The 20,948-nt window shown below is 41.6% G+C and overlaps 1 long non-coding RNA gene across 1 annotated transcript; it reads right to left on the bottom strand.

Moving 5' to 3' along the window:
• Positions 1–676: 676 nt before the first annotated feature.
• Positions 677–2,966, bottom strand: LOC115098075. Its single transcript, XR_003858410.1, has 3 exons — positions 2,879–2,966; positions 2,322–2,410; positions 677–1,419 (listed from the first exon to the last, which is right to left on the bottom strand). It is a non-coding gene; the product is annotated as an uncharacterized LOC115098075 (long non-coding RNA).
• Between the last annotated feature and the right edge of the window lie 17,982 nt (positions 2,967–20,948).

Here is a 20,948-nt window from a genome sequence, read left to right as displayed (position 1 = left end):
TATTTGTGGAAGGTTCAAATTCTCAAAAAATTTGGTTTGAATTTCCTCTCCAGCAGTTTATTTGAATATAATATTTGATAATAATCCAGTATAATCCAGTATAGTCTGTAAATTACCCTTCCTATCAGACAAGGCAGTTATAAAGTACTTAGCCTTGATTTATTTATTTTTATTTTTTTTACCATACGCGATAGTAATTTGCCTGCCTTGTTTCTTGTTGGAATACTTGAATTTTATACTGTTGAGTTTTATAAAAAGCAAATCAGTTTGAAAGGCATGTATATATTACCCAGCTATATACTCTAGCAAAATACTGGATACTAAGGTCTCAGGAAAGTCAGGCCATTTTGAAATTGCCCCCCCAAAGAACTACAAACCTAAAATGTTAGTTAGTACAAACGCCTTTCCCCCTCAATCATTGCTCCTCTGCGCTTATACTACTTTGTATATAATCTATGTGCTTATCACTTTTTCCTCAAACCCCTGTACATATCTTTTCCTTATGTATCCTTCTTCACCCTCCCCCCACCCCCTCCTTTGTCTCGTCTACCCATATCCCTCCCTCCCCTATTTATTTATCTTGTTTATTGCTATGTTACTGAGTTTATGTTACAAACTGTTCCTTGTAAAGGCTTTGCCTATATATCCTTGGTTGTAAGTTATCTGTAAACCGGCACGATGTGCAAACGGCTGCCGGTATATAAAATAAAATAAATAAATAAATAAATATAAAAAATGAAAAGCAAAGTCAAATCTTGAATAATTAGAGTAAAAGTCTATTTGAGTTTTACTATGATAGTGCATTGGTGACATTAGAAAGAATGCTATTGAAAGTCTGGCTGTTGAAAGCTATAATAAATCACTATATTTTAATACTTCAACTTCATATCAATTCTGAAACTGGATGTGCTGTTATATCAACAAGAGTCAAGAATGAAAAGCAGATGATTATCCCCCTTTCTGAGGGGGCACAGCTATGTCCTCCTCTTGTCCTGCTGATTACCTCGGACTGTCCCTTCCAGAGGAGTACTCTAGCATCTTTAACGTTGTCAAGGTCAACCTGAGGTTCTTTCATGCTGGGATGTACTCAAGGAGGAATTCAAAAGGTGCTGTCCAAGCAGAACCAACCAGGGATTTTTTTTTTTTTTTTTTAAACAGGCTGTAGTCATTTTCAGCAGCTCAAACTTAGTTTGGCCTTAAAAGCCCTTTCAGGAAGCCTCATTTGTGAAGAGGGGAAGAGAGCTGGTTCTACAGGTTGTTCCCTTGATTGCTCCTGTAGCAGAGATGGCAGGAGAGAGGAATTCCAACATGCTTGAAGGTCACCTGCAGCAATAACAACTCCATAATGAACTGGAGTTGTGCAGACTCTGCCATGCCAGAGGATAAATCTGTAGTCATCCATGGAACTTCTCCATTTGACTATTGAAGGAAAGAGAGAGGTAAAGAGCCTGGCACACCTTACTTATTTATATAATTATCTTTTTTTTTTTTTTTAATGGCTCAAAGTAACAGTAAAATGGTTGCAAATCCTGCCAAAATCAGCACGCTGACCAGGCCCTGTTCCATGTGCACCTCAGCATTCCTTCCCCCATTTGGATCTAGACTTGATCTAGGGAACCCACCCAGTTTTGCTTGCGGCAGAATGCTGGCCTTCCTTGGATCACACCCTCCTACCTGGTACCTGCCTATTTGCAAGTCAGGCAGAATGCACCAGCTAACATGCTGAGTCGCCAAGACTTACCTATGGCGCCTCACCTCCTTTTTGTCTCCATCCCCATGGAGAAACTGGAAGCTAGTGGAAGGAGGGAGAGGAAAAGCTTATTACCTTTGACCCCCTAACCAAGTCCAAATTCAGCATGGCATCATAGGAGTCTGAGAGGAAGTTCAGGGCAAAGGTTGTACTACAAGACTTTTTCTTCCTCCCTTTTTAGGCTTTCACTTCATCAGGGAAACCAGTCTGAATACTGTTGCCCTAGTAGCCCACTCAATCAGGGAAATCAGCCCAAAGACTGTTGCCCTAGGAGCCCAGTCAATATCTCCTGCTGCCGGCCCCACCAAGGGAACAAAGTCACTGCAGACCACCCAGTGCTTGATCCACATGTGCGTGAACTCAAGCCCTGAGTTGATTCCGGAGGAGGAGGGCAGAACCAGTCCAACAGAACTGTCACTTCGAGCAATCCCAGGTCTCGGCCTGCACTCCAGTGGAATCCTGGGCCTAAAGCCTTCCCGGGAGTGGTCTAGTCATAACTGTAGTGCCAGTCCATGCATCTGCACCATTTGCTGGAGATAGAAATACTGAAGAGCTGAAGGTAGCACCGGACCTTTATAGGGCGAGAGAAGTCAGCTTTGGGCTTTTTCTCACAGTCTCCAGCTGTTGGCAGATCATCATAAATCACTCATCTGGACTGGTCTGGCACGAACAATAAGGAAAGACTGAATTATGGTCAGAATCAAGGAACTATGAACACACCCTGAATGAAGATTGGCCTCGTCTCTGAAACACCAATTCCACGGAATGTGGGTTGGCCAGGCATCAACTCCTGGAATAAGTATTTTCTGAGCAGCAGCTTGCAGGAGTAATATTTGCACACCTTTCTTGCTACTGTATATACTTTCTGAAAGACCAAGCTAACAAATAGAATTATTCTCTGTTAGCAGAACACACTATAATTTGTGATTGGCTATACCTGTGATCAATTTTGTAATATGACAAAATATTAGTTCTAGTGACTTTCTGGTCACCTAATTATTTTAGCATTGTCAAATCTTGTTATTGCTAATTTCACCAACTACTCACACACATTACAGAAGTAGAGTATGTGTAACCCAAGTAACAGCACAGAACAGGTTGTATAATATATATGCACACCAAACCTACCTGGGTCCAAATTCAAGGATTCCACAATCATCTGAATATGTCAGTATGCTTTTCTCTTCTCTACAATAATATTTTCCTGTGATTTCTTGTTCAAATGGATATTTATTTTGATTTTTCATTTGTCTATCTTGGCAGAGGCCATCCAAGAAGACAGGATGAATTACCTGTTAAAAAAAACCAAAACAAAAAACTAAAAATGTATTACTGCTTGCTTAAGTAGTAAAGGTTAAAAGCTTAATATGGTACACAGGACTATTAAAGTTAAAACAAGGCAAATGTAATATTACACCTGGCATAATACATAGAAACATAGAAATGTCGGCAGAAGAAGACCAAACAGCCAATCCAGTCGGCCCAGCAAGCTTCTACACTTGTTTTTTTCTCATACTTATCTGTTACTCTTGGCGCTTATTCGTAACTTTTTGGTTCTAGTTAAATTCCACCTCCACCACTGCTGTAGAGAGCAGTTGCTGGAGCTGCATCTAAGTGGAGTATCAAGCTTAATTGGTTAGGGGTAGTAATCGCGCAATAAGCAAACTACTCCCACGCTTATTTGTTTACCCAGCCTATGCAATTCAGTCCTTGTTGGTTGTTGTCTGAATCTAAATCCTCTTTTCATCATCCCACCTCTGCCGGTGAAGCAGAGAGCTGAGCTAGATATGTATTCCAAGTGAAGTATCAGGCTTAATTGATTTGGGGTAGTAACCACCATAACAAGCAAGCTACACTCACGCTTATTTGTTTACCCAGACTATGCAATTCAGTCCTTGTTGGTTGTTGTCTGAATGTAAATCCTCTATCTTCATTCCCCCCTGCCTCTGAAGCAGAGAGCTACGCTGAATATGCATTGAAAGTGAAGTATCAGGCTTAATTGATTCGGGGTAGTAACCGCTGCAACAAGCAAGCTACTCCCCCGCTTTTTTGTGAATACAAATCCTTTTTTCCGCATTTCCTCTTGCCGTTGTACATACACTAATATACACGAATTTCACTGCACCTTTGTATATGACATGACCATACTCTTGTATATATTTCTGTACCTTTTGGATCTATTATATATTACCGTACCCCCTATCTACTGCATATATCTGCTCCCGCTAATACTGTACAAGTTATTCCCCCCAGTTTTTTGTAATTTCTCTGTTCAGTTCCATGTAAACAGATATGATGTTTCGACGAATACCGGTGCATATAAAAACGTTTAAATAAAATAAATAAATAAATAAATATACAATATAAATGGGCTCTGACAGATGGCCCACAAATGCGCAGTAGAGAGCAGCTCTACTGCGCATGTGTGAACCAGAGAGCTCTGCACGACATGCTGAGTGTCACAGAGGGGAGGAGGAAAGGGCAGACGAGCCGCTGCTCTGAGAAACGACTCAGCCCATTCCTCCACCGCCGGGGAAGGGGGGAGAGAGTAGGGACTGTCGGACCGTTACGCACCGGAGGAGGAAAGGGCAGAAGAGTTGCCGAGCCAGTCCGTCCGCCACCGGGGAAGAGGGGAGGGAGTTGGGACGGCCGGAGCAGAGCAAATGCAGTAGAGAGCAGCCATGAGCGACGTGCTGCGCATGCGCCGCCCAGAGAGCTCTGGCTGATGTGCTGTGCCGCAGCTCTGACCGACATACGGCGAAGCGGCCTTGCTCCTTACCTCCAGCTAAAGAGGTCACTCTTCTCTATACTTTCTTCAGTACAACTATATCTTTTTTGAGATGCGGCTACTAGAACTGCACACAGTATTCAAGGTGCGATCTCACCATGAAGCAATACAGAGGCATTATGACATCCACCGTTTTATTCGCCATTCCCTTCCTAATAATTCCTAACATTCTGTTTGCTTTTTTGACCGCCTAAGCACATTGAGCCGACAATTTCAATGTATTAACCACTATGACATCTAGATCTCTTTCCTGGCTGGTAAGTATTTATATAGAGCGTAACATCGGGTAACTCTGGCAAGGATTATTTTTCTCTATAAAAATCACCTTGCACTTGTCCATATTAAATTTCATCTGCCATTTGGACATCCTCACAAGGTCCTCCTGCAGTTTATCACAATCCACTTGAGATTTAACTACTCTGCATAGTTTTGTGTCATCTGTAAATTTGATCCTCTCACTTGTTGTACCCCTTTCCAGATCATTTATAAATATATTAAAAAGCACTGGTCCAAGTAAAGATCCCTGATGCACTTCACTGTTAATGTTTTCCACTGTGAAAATTGACCGTTTAATCCTACTCTCCGTTTCCTGTCTTTTAACCAGTTTGTAATCCACAAAAGGCCATCGCCTCCTATCCCATGACTTTTTAGTTTTCTTAGAAGCCTTTCATGAGGAACTTTGTCAAACACCTTCTGAAAATCCAAATAAATCTCATTCACCGGTTCACCTTTGTCCACGTTTATTCACCACTTCAAAATAATGTAGGAGATTTGTGAGGCAAGACATCCCTTGTGAAAAATCCATGCTGTGTCCCATTAAATCTTGTCTATCTAAATGTTCTGTGATTTTTTTTTCTTCCCGCCGAAGTGGAGAGCGATGTTGCAGTTGCGCCAAATTCAAGAAAGCTAATTGCTTAAGGATAGTATATCCCCATGCCTTCTGTTACGGGTAGTAGCTGCCACTCTATGCAGGTTACTCCCTTTTCTTTATTTCCACGGTGTTTATCTCATGCCTTTTTTAATTTATTGTTTTAGTCCTCATCACTTCTTCCAGAAGGGTATTCCAGGCATCCACCACCTTCTCCATGAATAAATATTTCCTGATGTTGGTTCCGAGTCATCCCCCCTGGAGTTTCATTTTGTGAACTCTAGTTCTACTGTTTGCTTTCCAATGGAAAAAGATTGAAGAACGTGCAGATATCTGAAGTTCTGTATTCTCTCTCACCTGCTCTTTTCCAGGGTATACATATTTAGATTATTCAGCCTCTCCTCATAAGTCTTCTGATACAAACCCCACAGCATTTTGGTCACTCTTCTCTGGACCGCCTCTGACCTGTCTCTATCATTTTTGAGATATAGCTTCCAGAACTGAACATAGTACTAGAGGTGAGGCCTTCACAAAGACCTCTACAAGGGCATTATCAAGTCCTTTTTCTGGTCTTTTTTCTCTATGCAGCCCAGTATTCTTTTGGCTTTAGCTATCGCCTTGTCACAATGCTTTGCCACTTTCAGATCGCTAGACATTATTACCCCAGGGTTCCTCTCCCAATCCAGCCATCACATACAGCTCTTTTGGATTACCAAACCCTAGATGCATGATTCTACATTTCTTTGCATTAAATCCCAGGTACCAAGTCTTCAACCACTCTTCAAGCTTTCTTGAATCACTTTCCATTCTCACTACTCTTTCAAGCATGTCCTCTGTTGCAGATTTTACTATCATCCACAAACAGACAAACTTTTCCTTCTATCCCTTCCGCAATGTCACTGACAATGATACTGAACAGAATCAGACCTAAAACTGCTTCTTGTGGCAGTCTAACACTATTCTCTCTTCAGAGTAGGCTTGATTTACCATTACACACTGTCTTCTGTCAGTCTACCAGTTTGTAATCCACTCCACTACCTTAGCGCTGATTCCCAAACTTCTCATTTTATTCATGAGCTTTCTATGCGGAACCATACCAAAAGCTTTGCTGAAATCCAAGCAAATTACATTGAGTGGGAGTAGTTATTCAGGATGCTACACAATTGGGAAGATTGAGTGTCATGTAGTCACATGTCTTGCTCTACCAGAGCTCACTGTAAACCATTTATTCTTGGGTTTCTGACTCCTCAATGGGTACTGGGGGAGATATTCTGGATGCTGCAAGAAAAGGGGAGGTTTTTGAAACCTAAACAATTCCTCTTTCAAATGAGTCCCCTTCCTTTTCATTACAGACAGACGAAAGCAAATTAGACAATCCTTAAGTTTCCTAATAGTAGGCTTGGGCCATAAGCACCACCACTGTTACACTGAACAACAGACATTCTGCTAATAGTAACTAATATAGAAGTTGTTAGATTGATACTCAGGTCTTATATCATTCACTTAACCTAAGTCCTTGGAAGGACTATTTAAGAAGAAAGCACCTTATGGGTAGATATGTGGGAGGCAGGGTGGGAGGAAACAAACAACTCTTGTAGATACCAGTCCCCTCATTTTTTCTAATTAACAAATACCTAAATACAGATTAGCAAGGATTCTAAAATACGATATAGCTAGGAAAACTATAGAAAGATTTCAAACCATGCAAAAACACAGAGAATGCAGAAGAAAAATGTCAGCAAGAAATCAATTTGTATTATGGCTAATAAATTAAATTTCAACTTATCTAGCCACAAGTTAAGGTAATGTGTGTATCTGTAGAGGCAACTGTGCAATTTTATTTGTACTATGATTCTAACTACTGTAACTAAATGAAATTAGATATAACAATGTTTGCCAAAAATGATCAACACCAAAACCAGTGAAATATACTTTTACAATGAAGTTAATAGCGCTACATAAAAATCTCAAATTATGCAGTACACAGTGTATTTCATCCTCAGATAACTCTACCTTCTTCATTTCCACAGGATGTTGATAGCTCAATGCACTGCTTTCTTTTTCTTGATCTTCAACTTTTTCTATGGTATCTTCAACTTTTTCAAAAAGCTATGCAAGGCATGGAATGAGATGAAAAAGGAATAGTAAACAGTATGGCATGACATATTTAAATCAGTCAATGTTATGTAAAAGTAAACAGAAAGATATCCTATATAATCTTTTTCTGCCTTCATGTTTCTATGAGGAAATTATGACAATGTTAAATTTGTACACTTTTCTCTTTCAGGTGTAAATTTCTAGAAGTGTTATTTTTAAAATTTAATTTATTTTATTAATTTTCAAAACAAAGCAACAATCTTAACATAACTCTTCTGGCTTATTATCAACATGACAGAGGGAAAACATGAATAAAAGGACAATTTTAAAAAGTCACAGTCAGGATGGCAAATAAACCGAACTATGAAATCAATAATGTGCCATTTTTTCCAAACACCTAACTACTGCTTCCCTAATAATACTACATATATGACTTCTATTAGTTTTCTTTTACAACAGCAACTTTGTATGTGTACTACATACCAGATTCCCCACAAGAGGTCATCAATTAAAACATTTTCCTTTTATGATAACTTTACATGTAATATGATTTCCATATTATTATTTTGTGCACTATGGGGCAGATTTTAAATGAGCGTGCGCGCGGGGTACATTTGTGCGCGCTACCCGGCACGCACAAACGTACACCCGATTTTATAACATGCGCGCGCTGCCGCTCGCATGTTATAAAATCCAAGGTCAGCGCGCGCAAGAGGGTGCACACTTGTGCACCTTGCGCGCGCCGAGCCCTAGGGGAGCCCCAATGGCTTTCCCCGTTCCCTCCCAGGCCGCTCCGAAATCGTGTCTAGCGATCTGAAAGAGGGCCTCAGAGGGCACTCTTCTTCCACTACCCCCCCCCCCACCTTCCCCTCCCTTCCCCTATCTAAGCCACCTCCCAACCCTACCTAAATCCCGCCCCCCCCTACCTTATTTCAAGGAGTTACACCTGCCTCTGTCTACCTCAATCAATATATTTTATTGTCTATAGGATAATGACATCCGTAAAATTATCAAAAGTCAATCCATCTGTTGCTGTATCTGTTGGTTTTGTTTGAAGGAGTTAGGGATGTTTGACCATATGCTGTACTATTATTCAAATATGAATCCACTTTGGAAAAATATTTGACATGGAATGAAAGTAATATTGGAATATGGGGAAGAAATAGGGATAGATTTTCAAGGGGTTAAACTTGTTGTATAGACTTCACTTAAATTTTGAAGAGAATTTTGTTCCTTGGTCAGATAGGACTCTCTGCGGTAGACCATGGAGTCGGAAGATGTGTAGTAGGAATAGTTATACCAATTCTTGTGCTGCTGGCAATCCGGGCAGCAGAATGAAGTGGGCCATCTTGGAGAAGCGGACTATCACTACCCAAATGACAGTGCAGCCATCAGATAATGGAAGGTCTATCAAGAAATCCATGGCTATTTGGGTCCATGGCTTATCTGGAACCAGTAATGGTTGCAACAAGCCCTAGCGACAGGCATGTGAAGGTTTAGGGCCCGCACTGGTGGACCAAGATTCTACATAGTTCCATAAATCACATTTCACTTGTGGCCACAAATAATGGCATGATAACAATTCCAAAGTTCTTCGAACCCCTAGATGACCAGCCAGTTGAGAATCACAAGCCCATTGTAGTAACTTTTCCTGAAGGCCTTTAAAATCAATAGTTTTTTCCTGGAAGTATCAGAAAGATTGCAGCTATGAGAATCTTTTCAGGATCTATATCTATCTATCTATCTATCTATCTATATATATATATATATATATATATATATATATCTGTATACATCTATCTATATCTATCTATCTATATATATATAGATAGATAGATAGATATAGATATATATAGATATATATATATATACAGATATATAGATAGATAGATATATATATATGATATGGCGGATCCAGGGTGTCTTCAGATTCAAATGAGCGAAAGAGGGAGTCAATACATTGGTTCTTTTCTGCTGGCCGGTACTTAATCTCCAACTCAAAACAGTTAAAGAATGATGACCAATGGGCTTGGCAGAGGTTCAGACGTTGAGTTTGCAGTAGGTACTGTAAATCTTATGGTCTGTGTAGATGGTTATAGATGGTGGCTCCCTTGGCAGGTGACACCATTCTTCTAATGCCAGTTTTACTGCCAGCAATTCTCTTATTGCCTCAGGTACAAACTTAGATTGTAAGCCCTCTGGGGACAGGGAAACACCTATAGTCCTGAATGTAATCCGCTTTGAAGTGCTGAAAAACTGCAAAGCGCGGAATATAAACATCTAGATTTAAAAAAAAAAAGTGTAATTTATCTTGGCTGGCAAGAATTTCTTGAGCAGAAACAGCAAGGCATTATGGTGCCCTTGTCATTGTGCTGGGAGAAAGCAGTCCCTACCCCAAAGGCAGAAGCATCTACTTCTACAATAGGGTGTTGGAGCCACGATGTGTTGAGGAAGGCTCTTTTCAGGTTGGCAAAAGCCTGCACAGCTTCTTCAGGCCAGACTCTGGCATCTGCTCCCTTCTTGCTGAGAGCCATGAACGGAGCCAGCAATGAAGATTACTGATGAATAACTGCAGAAGCCTAGAAACTGCTGTATGGCTTTAAGGCCATCCTCAAGTGGTGACCCCAAGTTGAGATGGGAGTCAGCCTTGACCCCTGCTCAAATCTCCCAATATATCCGCAAGACTTTTTTTTTTTAGGGGGGGGCAGAGATGACCCTTTAAGGCAATGGCAATCCCTTGAGGTTGGGGCCACCATTCGCATGAAAAGGCTGCTAGGCATGTTCTTTTGCCCTGTGATGTTTGGCTGCAAGAGAAAAGAAGGCAGAGCCGCAATGTTTTTTCAGGAGATGTGCCCCATTATCATGGCAACACCCCTCTGCAATAAAACACCGTGGTTTAGTGCATCCAGGGGTAGATTTTTATATGAGGCAATGAAGAGTAAAGTGACTTGCCCAAGGTCACAAGGAGCAGCAGTGGGATTTGAACCCTGGTTTCCCTGGTTCTTGGGCAGCTGCTCTAATCACTAGGCTAATCCTTCACATATCTGAAAGGTAACAGTCTGAAGCAGACTAGTAAGGATTACATTTGATATTCATCAATGTCGGGAGTAAACTAAGTAAAGGACTAAACTTGAAATAAGTCAACAGACATAAGAATATATTTCAGTAAAATAAATACAGGATTAATTAGATAGGAATACAAACATCTCAACACAACAGGCTATAACAGCATTTTCTATGCACTGATATAAATACAAACATCTCAGTAAAGTATAAGGTTGCAGCAGCACTTTTTGGGCATCCCTATAACATGCCAAGTGATTTATAGCACTCCCTCCTGCCCTCTTCCTTTTTAAGGTCCTTTCTAAGTCCTTTCACTTCTGTGCTCTCCCTCTTGTCCTCTCCTCTATGTGATCCCTCTTTGTATCTTTCTAAGCGCTCTGATATGGCCTCTTCCCTCAGACCACCACCATGGCCTCCTTCAATACAGCTTTTTTCCCTTACTGCCAAGGCACGCAGGACAATCAGGGAATATACTGCAGTGGCTAGAAACCTGCTTACTGCTGGCCTCTGGTGGCAGCACGTTTCCCCACCTCCACTTGGCACAGCTTCAGACCTTTGTGGTGGCAATCAGCCACATTCTTCCCAGCTTCCTCTCTGTGTCAGTTTGGGCTTTTTAAAGCTGCACTCTTCCTCTCCTCAGCATGGGATTAGGAAGTGAAATTAGGCAGCTGGATTCTTAGAGCAGAGCTCTATTTCTTAGCAGTTACACTTTGGTTGCCTCACTTCTGGCAGACCCCCTGAGATGGTCTCATTGACCCCAGGTTGGGAACCATTAATCTAGTCACTTAATAAAAAAAAATCAATTAAGATCATCTAACAGGACCTTCTTCTGGTGAAACCATGTTGCTTCAGGTCCAGCGAACCCACTGGATTTTAGATGATTCATCTTACCTTTTCCTTGAATCCTGCTACACCAATCCAGCAACTCCCTAGAAATTTAGAGGCGTGTGCTGCAGAAAGATTTTCCTTTGTTGATAACAGAAAATTTGAATCTTCTACTTGGAGCTTCTTCTGGGAGGTCTGTAAGTGTATTTTCCGTTTTTCTTCTCTCTACATTTTCCACAAGTCTGGGGTAAATTATTTTTCTGAGAGGATGCTTGCTTTGAGTTTCAAAAAATTGTGGATATTTTCTATTGAACAGCTTGTTATTACTACTTTGCTTTTCATGAGAATAAGGGCTTTTGCTAGGCAGTACCACGACATCAGAGAAAAGCTGTCCGCTCTGTCTCCATCTGATGGTGGGAGGAAGGAATAACTCATGCATCCGGACTGATGTAACAAGATAAGGAAGCTAAAAACGTTTCTCCTGTTTTGTTGTAGGAACTTGATAGTTGAAGTGAAACAGCAGATTGCCAAATATGGAAAATGAAAATATTGAGTTGCCAGGTCTGGGTAAACAAGCAGCTGGTTCTTTGTTTTCAAGATCACTGTCACCACAATCCACCATGAGTAGCTGCTCAAGACAGTGAAGGTTTTTTATCATTCTTTCTGCAATTTCTTCAGATTCTGATTAGCAACATAATGGTTTTTGAATACAATTTAATTTAATTTATTTAAGCAATTTAATTTAATTTATTTAATTATTCACCCAGTTCTTCATTTCCTTGTTATATGTAAGACACATGTGTTATCTCATCCCAAAGTTATATGTAAACCGGAGTGATTGGTAACTTTGTTACCAGAACCTCGGTATATAAAAAATGTTAAATTAAAAAAAAAAAAACCCAATTACTTTGTGGTTTGCCAATATTGTCTTCATTTTATTCATACTTATAATGGCCTTTACCATTCATAGCTGACATGCAGCTTTCGTGTTACTTGCTTTTTCAGTTACAAGAACTTATACTCTGTAAGGAAGCTGCATTTTTGGTCTCTTCACTAAGTAATTTGGCTATGTATTTATCTCTATCGGGCCGATACAGCAAGGAGCGGTAGGAAGAGCTGCGTTAGTGCCGGGCGCACCCGCGTTTGCTGCACGCACAGTCCGGCTCACCTACCGCTCGATACTGTATTTAAATAGCTTGCAAATGCAAGCCGCGTCCAAGAAGCGTTAGGCCCGCGCAACCCATTTTACTGTATAGAACGCTATACAGTATCCTGGGTGCGCTGGTACCTGTCATTTCAAATGTCATTTGAAATCCCCTCGCGACTCGACATGTAAAGTTTAACTTACTTTTCTTGCAGCCCTCCTCCGGAGACGGACCGCGGCTCCCCTGCCTCTTGGGGGCAGCCAGCGGCGAAAGCGGCCCCCGCTGCCGGCAAAGATGGATGCCTGCACGGGCCCTCTGCTGCGATCGCTCCCGGGCGAATTCTTTACTAAAGCGCGGCCTCTCCTCCGAAGCTTCTTCGCTCTTCCGTCGTGGCGTCAATTCGGGCCCCCAAGCCCGTTCGTGCGCTTTGCTGGCTTGGGGGCCCGAATTGACGTCACGGTGGAAGAGCGAAGAAGCTACGGAGGAGAGGCCGTACTTTAGTAAAGAATTCGCCCGGGAGCGATCATGGCAGAGGGCCCAAGAAGGCTTCCATCTTCGCCGGCGGCGGGGGCCGCTTTCACCGCCGGCTGTCCCCAGGAGGCAGGGGAGCCGCGGTCTGTCTCCGGAGGAGGGCTGCAAGAAAAGTAAGTTAAACTTTACATGTCGAGTCGCGAGGGGATTTCAAATGTCACTTAAGCGCCCAAATTTCGCTTTTTTCGCTTTTCGTTGCTTCGGGAGGAGGGTAGAGAGGACTGGGCTGACCCGGAGACCGGCACCCATGGACGCGGCCAGGGCAGGTGAGCAAGGGCTGGGGGAATGTTTGCCGCCTACCCTTACCCCTGCCTCTAACGCAGGGGTAGGGGTAGGCGGTAAGTTAGCAGGTTAAAACGCGCGGCAAAACTGCAGGTTTAAAAAGCGATAATCGGGGCGCGCGTTACTGTATGGGAGGGAATAGCTAATCCGATCGTTTACATCTCATATACATGCCGCGGGCGGAAGGATTTACCCGTTGATTTAAAGAGGCGGTAAGAATGGGTTAAAGGGGATAGTGAATCACGGGTTGGACTAACGCGGCCAAATTGTGAGTAGAAGGCGGGTTAGAAGCAGGGTAACCGCGGCCGCACTTTACTGTATTGACCTGTAAGAGATTTGCAATTGTTTTCAGGAATATTGTTTCAAATGTTATAAACCTAATGTTCAGTAAAAGATGTCCTTGTATATCAGACCATCTGACATCAGAGTCAGTGATTTTGCTTCACCAGTCTTTCAATAACCATTGTTTGAACTCTTTCATACTCTCTAGTAAAAAGATATGATAAGTAATAATGTGATGGTAACATATATGATGAGTGAATTAGTATGTAGTGTTCCTTCTAGTACTGATTTTCAGTTATGGAAAGAGCTGTACCACTTGCAAATATGGGTCAAAAAAAAGTTTCTTTTCTACTTTTTTGTGATCTTCTTTTTACATTTTGTCCACAAAGATGAAGGGCAAGGAAAGCACACTTAGAGCCAGGACAAACAAGATAGGGATCAGCTACAAAGTGTTTACATCGTTTCTGCTCAGAAAGAACTGTTTGTAGTGTGCTTCAATAGATGACACAGCATCCCATAGTATTGCAGTGAACTTTAGAAAGCACATTGAATTCAAAGAGCACCAATTTGCTACTATCAATTTCAGTAACTGTCAAGAAATTTGAAGGAGAAAGCCTTTCATATATTCCAGAGATATTCAGACAACTGAATGAAAACCTAATTGAGATTTTGCCTTCTTTAATTTTGATGCTGTCACCTCTTGAAACAATCTAGATTTCTAAATCCCATTGCCATTACTTACTGCAAACAATCAGATTAAAAGAGAAAAAAATGGAAGCAAACTTTAGGTTGTAATAGAATTGATCAGGTATGCAAAGATCACAGTTTAATGAAATTTACCTCCAATTGTTTGTTCTTCCTTACTATTGACTGCTGAAGATGAGAAATAATATCATCTTTTTCCTTCAATGCACAAGAATTGCTGGATTCAATTATCTCTTTTGCTTTCTGAAGGCTACAGTATTTATTAAATAGCTGTTGTACTTCAACTTCCTTTTCTTTAAAGGCACTGTCAAGTTTCTAATAAAAAAAAAAAAGTATAAAGTAATTTAAGTTTGTACAGTTTTGAAAAGTTCTCTCATCTTCTAAAAGCCTACAATTACTTTAAATTCTTGTTTTCCAGAGGCACATCCTGATGGAATCACATCATATAACTAGGACAGCATCTAGCAAGTTTAGAAGTTAAAATACTATAAATCTCATGATCTAGAGGGCAAGAAATCTTTTCTGGACATCACATATCTTGACTTCCTGCAGAGTACCACACAGTGCTACCACTGAGCCATTGGGCTGGGATCTTGTCAAGTATCTCTAAAGTGAGTCTTAAGTTTAACAAAAATTGAGTATGGAGAAATTACTACTTACCTGATAATTTCCTTTTCTTTAATAAGGATAAGTGGATCCATGACCAGTGGTTTATGCACCTCTACCAGCAGATGAAGATGGAGCAAAGCTGACATCACGGTATATACACCCCCGTAGTGACATCAACCCGCCAGTGTTCTCTGCAAAAGCCAACTGTGGACAAACTAGCAAAACTTGATTATAAGTAGCCATTCCAGCACTCAGCCAACAAGAAAAACACTGAGCTCAGACAAAGAGAACAACAACATTAATCTAGGGACTGGACTGACAACACTGGGCAACAATGAAAGTGTTACTGACCTAAAAAGGTCCTACTCTGTAGTATCTTGATGTGCTAAACACGAATATGACCATGAAAAGTTTTTATTGGCTCTCGTTTTGAAGATATTTAATATAGTTCACTTTCTATGTTTAGTCATGTAAATTTATCCAGTAGGACTGAAATAAGCCTAGAATGATGTAATATTGCATCATATTGCATAATACCATCATGCACACATCATACAGAGTTTATTACATCATTTTCTGATGCAATGCAGTTCTACTGCCATGCTGCTGCTGAGTAAGCTGACGTCAGCAGTGTACTATATGAAGCCCAGTCAGAAAGGGGGAGCATTTGACATATTCATGCTGGCTGACTACTGCTGGACACTCCGCAGAGATGCTCCCGAACAGGTGTACAAGAGACAAGCAAAGAAATCTAAAACGTAGTCTATGACTTCATTTTTCAAACGGTATTAACCGTAGGTCTCCTACTATTGGCAAACAATTCAAGATGTAATTATATTATTGCATATTACAAAAACACTAGAGCCAATTTTGCATTTTCACAGTCACTTTCGTGTTTAGCACATGGAAATGTATAAGAATTGACCAATTTCATTTCCGTAACATGACTTTTGTGAAAATTTGTTGCCCAGTGTTACCAGAACTCCCTGGAACACACAGTCACACAAGGAGGACCACTGCACAACCAAACAGCAGCCAAGGGTGGGAAGTTGGATTCACCTGTCTGTACTAAGGAAAAGGAAATCAGGTAAGTAGTAATTTCTCCTTTCTTAGCATACAGACAAGTGAAGCCAAAACCAGTGGGAAGTACCAAAGCTACTCCTGAACAGGGCGGGAAGCTGCCTGCAGTCCAGTCAAAACTGCACGTGCGATGGCTGCGGCCTCCCAGGCCTGCACATCCAGATGAAAATGCCTGGAAAAAGGATGTAATGAGGACCACGTCATAGCTTGGCAAATGTCAACGGGAGATCACAATCTAACTTCTGACCATGACACTTCCTGAGCCCTAGTGGAATGAGCCCTAACCTGACCAGGCAACGGCTGCTCAGCATCCACAAATGTGGCCGTGACTACCTCATTAATCCAGCGGGCTATTATAGCCCCCAACGCTGGCTCACCCTGTTTACTCCCAACCATGGAGACTAAACAGCTGATCCATCTTTCTGAAAGGTTCCAAAACCTCCAAATACAGCAGGCATGCCTTGACATCCAAGGGCCATAACAGGTGATATTCCTTCGCATATCTTGCCCTATCCAGAAATGGCTGGGTAATAGACTGATTCAAATGAAAATCCAAGACCACTTTTGGTAAAAAAAAAAAAAAAGGAACAGTACGCAGCTTTATCGCCTCTGGGGTCACTCCTAGAAACAGCTCCTGGCAAGACAAGGCCTATAGTTTGGAGACTCGACACGCAGAACAAATTGCCACAAGAAGCATGTTTTTTTTAATGTCAGTATCATCAAGAAAAGGCTATACATTGGTCAAAACGTAGGACTTGTTAAAAAATCCAAAACTAGATTAAGACTCCAAAAGGTCACCAGTAACAGCAAGGGAGGACGAAGATGCTTCACTCCTTTCAAGAAACAGGCCACAACTGGATGAGCCGACCTCGGAAACAGGCAAGAGCTGCCACCTGTACCTTTAATGAATTAAGTGCTAACTCCTTACTCAATCCATCCTGCAAAAATTCCAAAATGAGCAGGATCTTAACCGAACGAGGGAGAATCCCTTGATCTTCGCATCAAGTCTCAAACTCTCGCCAAACCAGCACACAGGCTAAGAAAGTGGAGAACTTTCTCGCTCATAGCAAGGTGGCAATCACAGCAGTAAAATATCCACGCTTCAGTAACCGAGCCCTCTCAAGGCCCATGCTGTAAGACAAAACTGAGTCGGATCTTCATAAAGAACAGGCTCCTGCCATAGCAGATACCTGTGTGCCGGAAACCAGAGAGGAAGTCCACCAGGAGCCTTGGCAAATCTGCATACCATGGGTCTCCTGGGCTAATCTAGTGCTACCTGTGAAACTCAATCTTCTAAATTATCCTGCCCCAATATGGGCCACGGGGGAAAAACATACAGCAGTTTGCTCTCTAGCCACTCCTGCATGAAGGAATCGATGCCCAGGACTTTGGATCTCTCCTGTGATTGAAGAAGCGAGGAAACTTTGCACTGCGAGAAGTCACCAGCAGATCCAGAAATGGAGGACCCCAGCGATCCACTATTAGCTGAAACACCTCATTTGATAATTCCCATTCTCCTGGATCCAGACTGTCTGCTGAAGAAGTCGCTCTTACATTGTCTTTTCCTGCAATGTGCAAAGCTGAGATCTCCTGAAGATACAGTTCCGCCCCAGATGTACTAGCCCCCAGAACCAAGGGCTGATCCTGCAGGGGAGGGGGCTGGCTTGGTAGAAGACCAGCCCTTGTCTTGCTCAGAGTCGTGTCCTGCAGTCCCATGCCACTCCCCAGCTGGGTTGTCCGGACTCCAGAGCCTGTAACATGAAGTTGCTTACTTGTAACAACAAATTAGGCAAACAAGTGAGTGATGTCATCTGATGGCACCGATGCAGAAAAAAGCTTTATCGGTGCTCAGAAAGACCGAGAAGTCTTTAGAAGCATTCACGGGACTTCAGACATTGCCATGCTGTGTGAGTCACCTCAGTCATTTAGAAGCTGAGCTTCAACTACGTGGTGTCCCGAGTCACCTCAATCATTTAGAAACTAAGCTTTAATTTCGGGGGTGGGAGGGATTGCATAATTTCCTCTGCAGTCCATGGAGACCACCTATTCCAGGTAAACAACTTTGCTTTCTTTATGAACAAGCAGGAATAAATACACACACAAGTGGGAATTTCCAAGCAAAGGGTTACATGAAAAAAAGTTTAGCCTCCAAAAAACAGAAGTAATGCAATTGAAAAAAGTGGAAGGAGGAAAGTTGAAATCTATCATCAAAATAACTTTTGTAGAACTGCTTGATCAAAGCAGTTAACATTACAAGAATCTTGGTCCAAGCAGTAATGTTGAGTAAAAATATACATGGATGTTCAAAATGCCGTTTTGTAATGTCCTGGATAGAAGCCTAACACAAGGGTTCAAAGGTTTACCATGTTTCAAACAAGCAGCAGATTCTGCCATCCTGCCTTTTGTGCTACAACCAGGGAAAATTAAGCCCTTACCAAAAATCTGAAAACATCTCTCTCAAAGCCTGAGTACCCGTCGATTGCTTGATTCTTTTAACGCAAACCCTGTAAAATATGAATTGTCGGAACTGTGCCCAGTTTTTCTATGCCATGAAATCAATAAATCTGCAGAAGAGTACTGTAAGTATACTTTATGTAGGGATTTATACAGTGCTGAAATATCCTTTTCTAATGCCTCTAGTAAGATGTACTCCTTGTATGTCAATATGAACAGAGTCAAGGCAGCAGATATGCATAGTTTGCAGGTATGCAAAAATATCCTTACCACTCAGCTGATAATTTTGTTGCAACTGTTGAAAAGTTAATATGCTTCTATTGTTCCCTAACACAAGATGGAGACTAGTAATTTCTACACTAGCCCAATCTCAAAAAGTTCTAACCTGATCTGCAGCTGTGAAATCCACAAGGGGTTAAGTGGTGAGCCAACAGGGCTGCCACCAAGAAAGTCCATAATTTGTCTGCAAGTCTGATGCAATCCTATCTCAGCATTGCTGGGAGTTTATTTCTCAGGGCATGTAACGCCCAACTCAAAGACAACAAGGCAACCAAGACAGACTCCACTCCATGGTCAATATCTTTTATACCAATATGACTTTCGCACTGTACTTCAGGCGACTATATTATCAAAGATTGATTACTGCAATGCTTTGCTACTTGGGCTTCCTAAAACTACAATTCAACCCTTACAAATTTTACAAAACGCAGCTGCCCGCATCATCACTGACACAAGCTGCCATGAGCACATCACTCCAGCGCTTCAATCATTACACTGGCTACCTTGTGGCAATCCAGAATAATATATAAATCCTTAACGCTGATTCATAAAGCCACCCACAACAGGATATGAACTGGTTCTCTGATCACCTTCAATTCAGAACATCAATCCGCCCAACCAGATTCCAGCATTTAGCTAAACTGAAGATCCCTGCACCCAACCTGACTAATCTGTCCTCTACAAAAGAACGTTCTTTCATCATTGCTGGATCCAAACTATGGAACACCATGCCATCAGAATTACGACAGGAAGATTGCTACAAAAAATTTAAACAAAACTTAAAAACCTGGCTATACAAAAAAGCCTACTATGCCTGAACTGGGTCCTTTGCTTTGCGTTCTAGTTTAATCCCACAGTCACTCATATTCTGATATTTATTTTCGTTGTACAAAGTTTTTACATGGATTTGTATTCTTTCAGTTTTTAATGTTATAATGTAAAGCAATATGCTGAATTAATGTTTGAATGTAAACCGAGGTGATGTTACTTACGTGCCCCGGTATATAAAAAACCCGTAAATAAATAAATAATATAGATTGAAGAATCAAAAAGCCAGTCAAGAAGCAGTAGTGCTAGGCATGCAGTATTATAAAACTTTAAGCCTGGGAATCCCAGACCATGGGAATCCCAACTCAGTTTCAACCAAAAGAGGGGAAACATTAGCTTTGTACAGATCTTTTAAGCTCTCAATTAACTTAACCCCCAAATAGGTAAAGGCCCCCTCAGTCCACGTTATTTTAAACCTGTCAACCTATTCCTTGCAAATGTGGATTGGGAATGCCAAAGCTTCCAACTTATCCATATGATGTTTATAACCAGAAAACTCTCCAAACCAAGTAAAAATGTCTGTTTTTTTGAAGTTCAAAACTCGGGACTTTCTGACACTTCTCCAGATCCTATTTGCAATACCAAACCATACGGTTTGATGATCACAGGTGCTGAGGTGGGCACCCACCTGGACATTAGAGACATTATCCCCGTTAGTGAACACTAGGTCAAGTAAAACTCCCTCCATTGTGGGTTCCTTTACCATTTGTTTGAACAGAGCCCCTTGCAGGGCATCCACTATCTCTCTACTTCTAGAACATAAGAAATTGCCATGCTGGGTCAGACCATGGGCGGCACCGGGGCAGATGTGGCGGAAACATCGCTGGCTGCGAAAAGGTAAGAACCCTTATCGCTGCCAGTAGCGTGCCCAATAGCACCACCTTTTACGATGGCTCTATTGGATGCGAAAGCCTGCAGCGATAGCACCGCGGAGGTACGATCGCTGCCAGCTTTCGCAGGCCCATCCCCTGCAAGTTCTGATGTTACATTTACCTAGTCAATATTGGGGTAATTGAAATCTCCTTTTATTATTGCAATGCCAAATTGGTTAGCTTCCCTGATTTCTCTTAGCATTTCATCATCTGTCTGACCACTTTGTCCAGGTGGATGGTAGTATACTCCTTTCACTATACTTACCCAACACACATGGGATTTCTACCCATATAGATTCTACTGAGCATTTAGTCTCTTGTATGATCTTTATCCTGTTAGACTCTATACCCTCCCGGACATAAAGTGCCACACCCCCACCAAGTTGATCCTCCCTATCATTGCGATATAATTTGTACCTTGATATAGCATTGTCCCATTATTTATCCTCCTTCCACCAGGTTTCTATGATGCCAATTATGTCAATCTCAT

This window comes from Rhinatrema bivittatum, chromosome 8 (genome assembly GCF_901001135.1).
Source record: "Rhinatrema bivittatum chromosome 8, aRhiBiv1.1, whole genome shotgun sequence".
NCBI lineage: Eukaryota > Metazoa > Chordata > Amphibia > Gymnophiona > Rhinatrematidae > Rhinatrema > Rhinatrema bivittatum.
The sequence above is the reverse complement of the archived record's forward strand: the minus strand, read 5'-3'. Positions and strand labels throughout refer to the sequence as shown.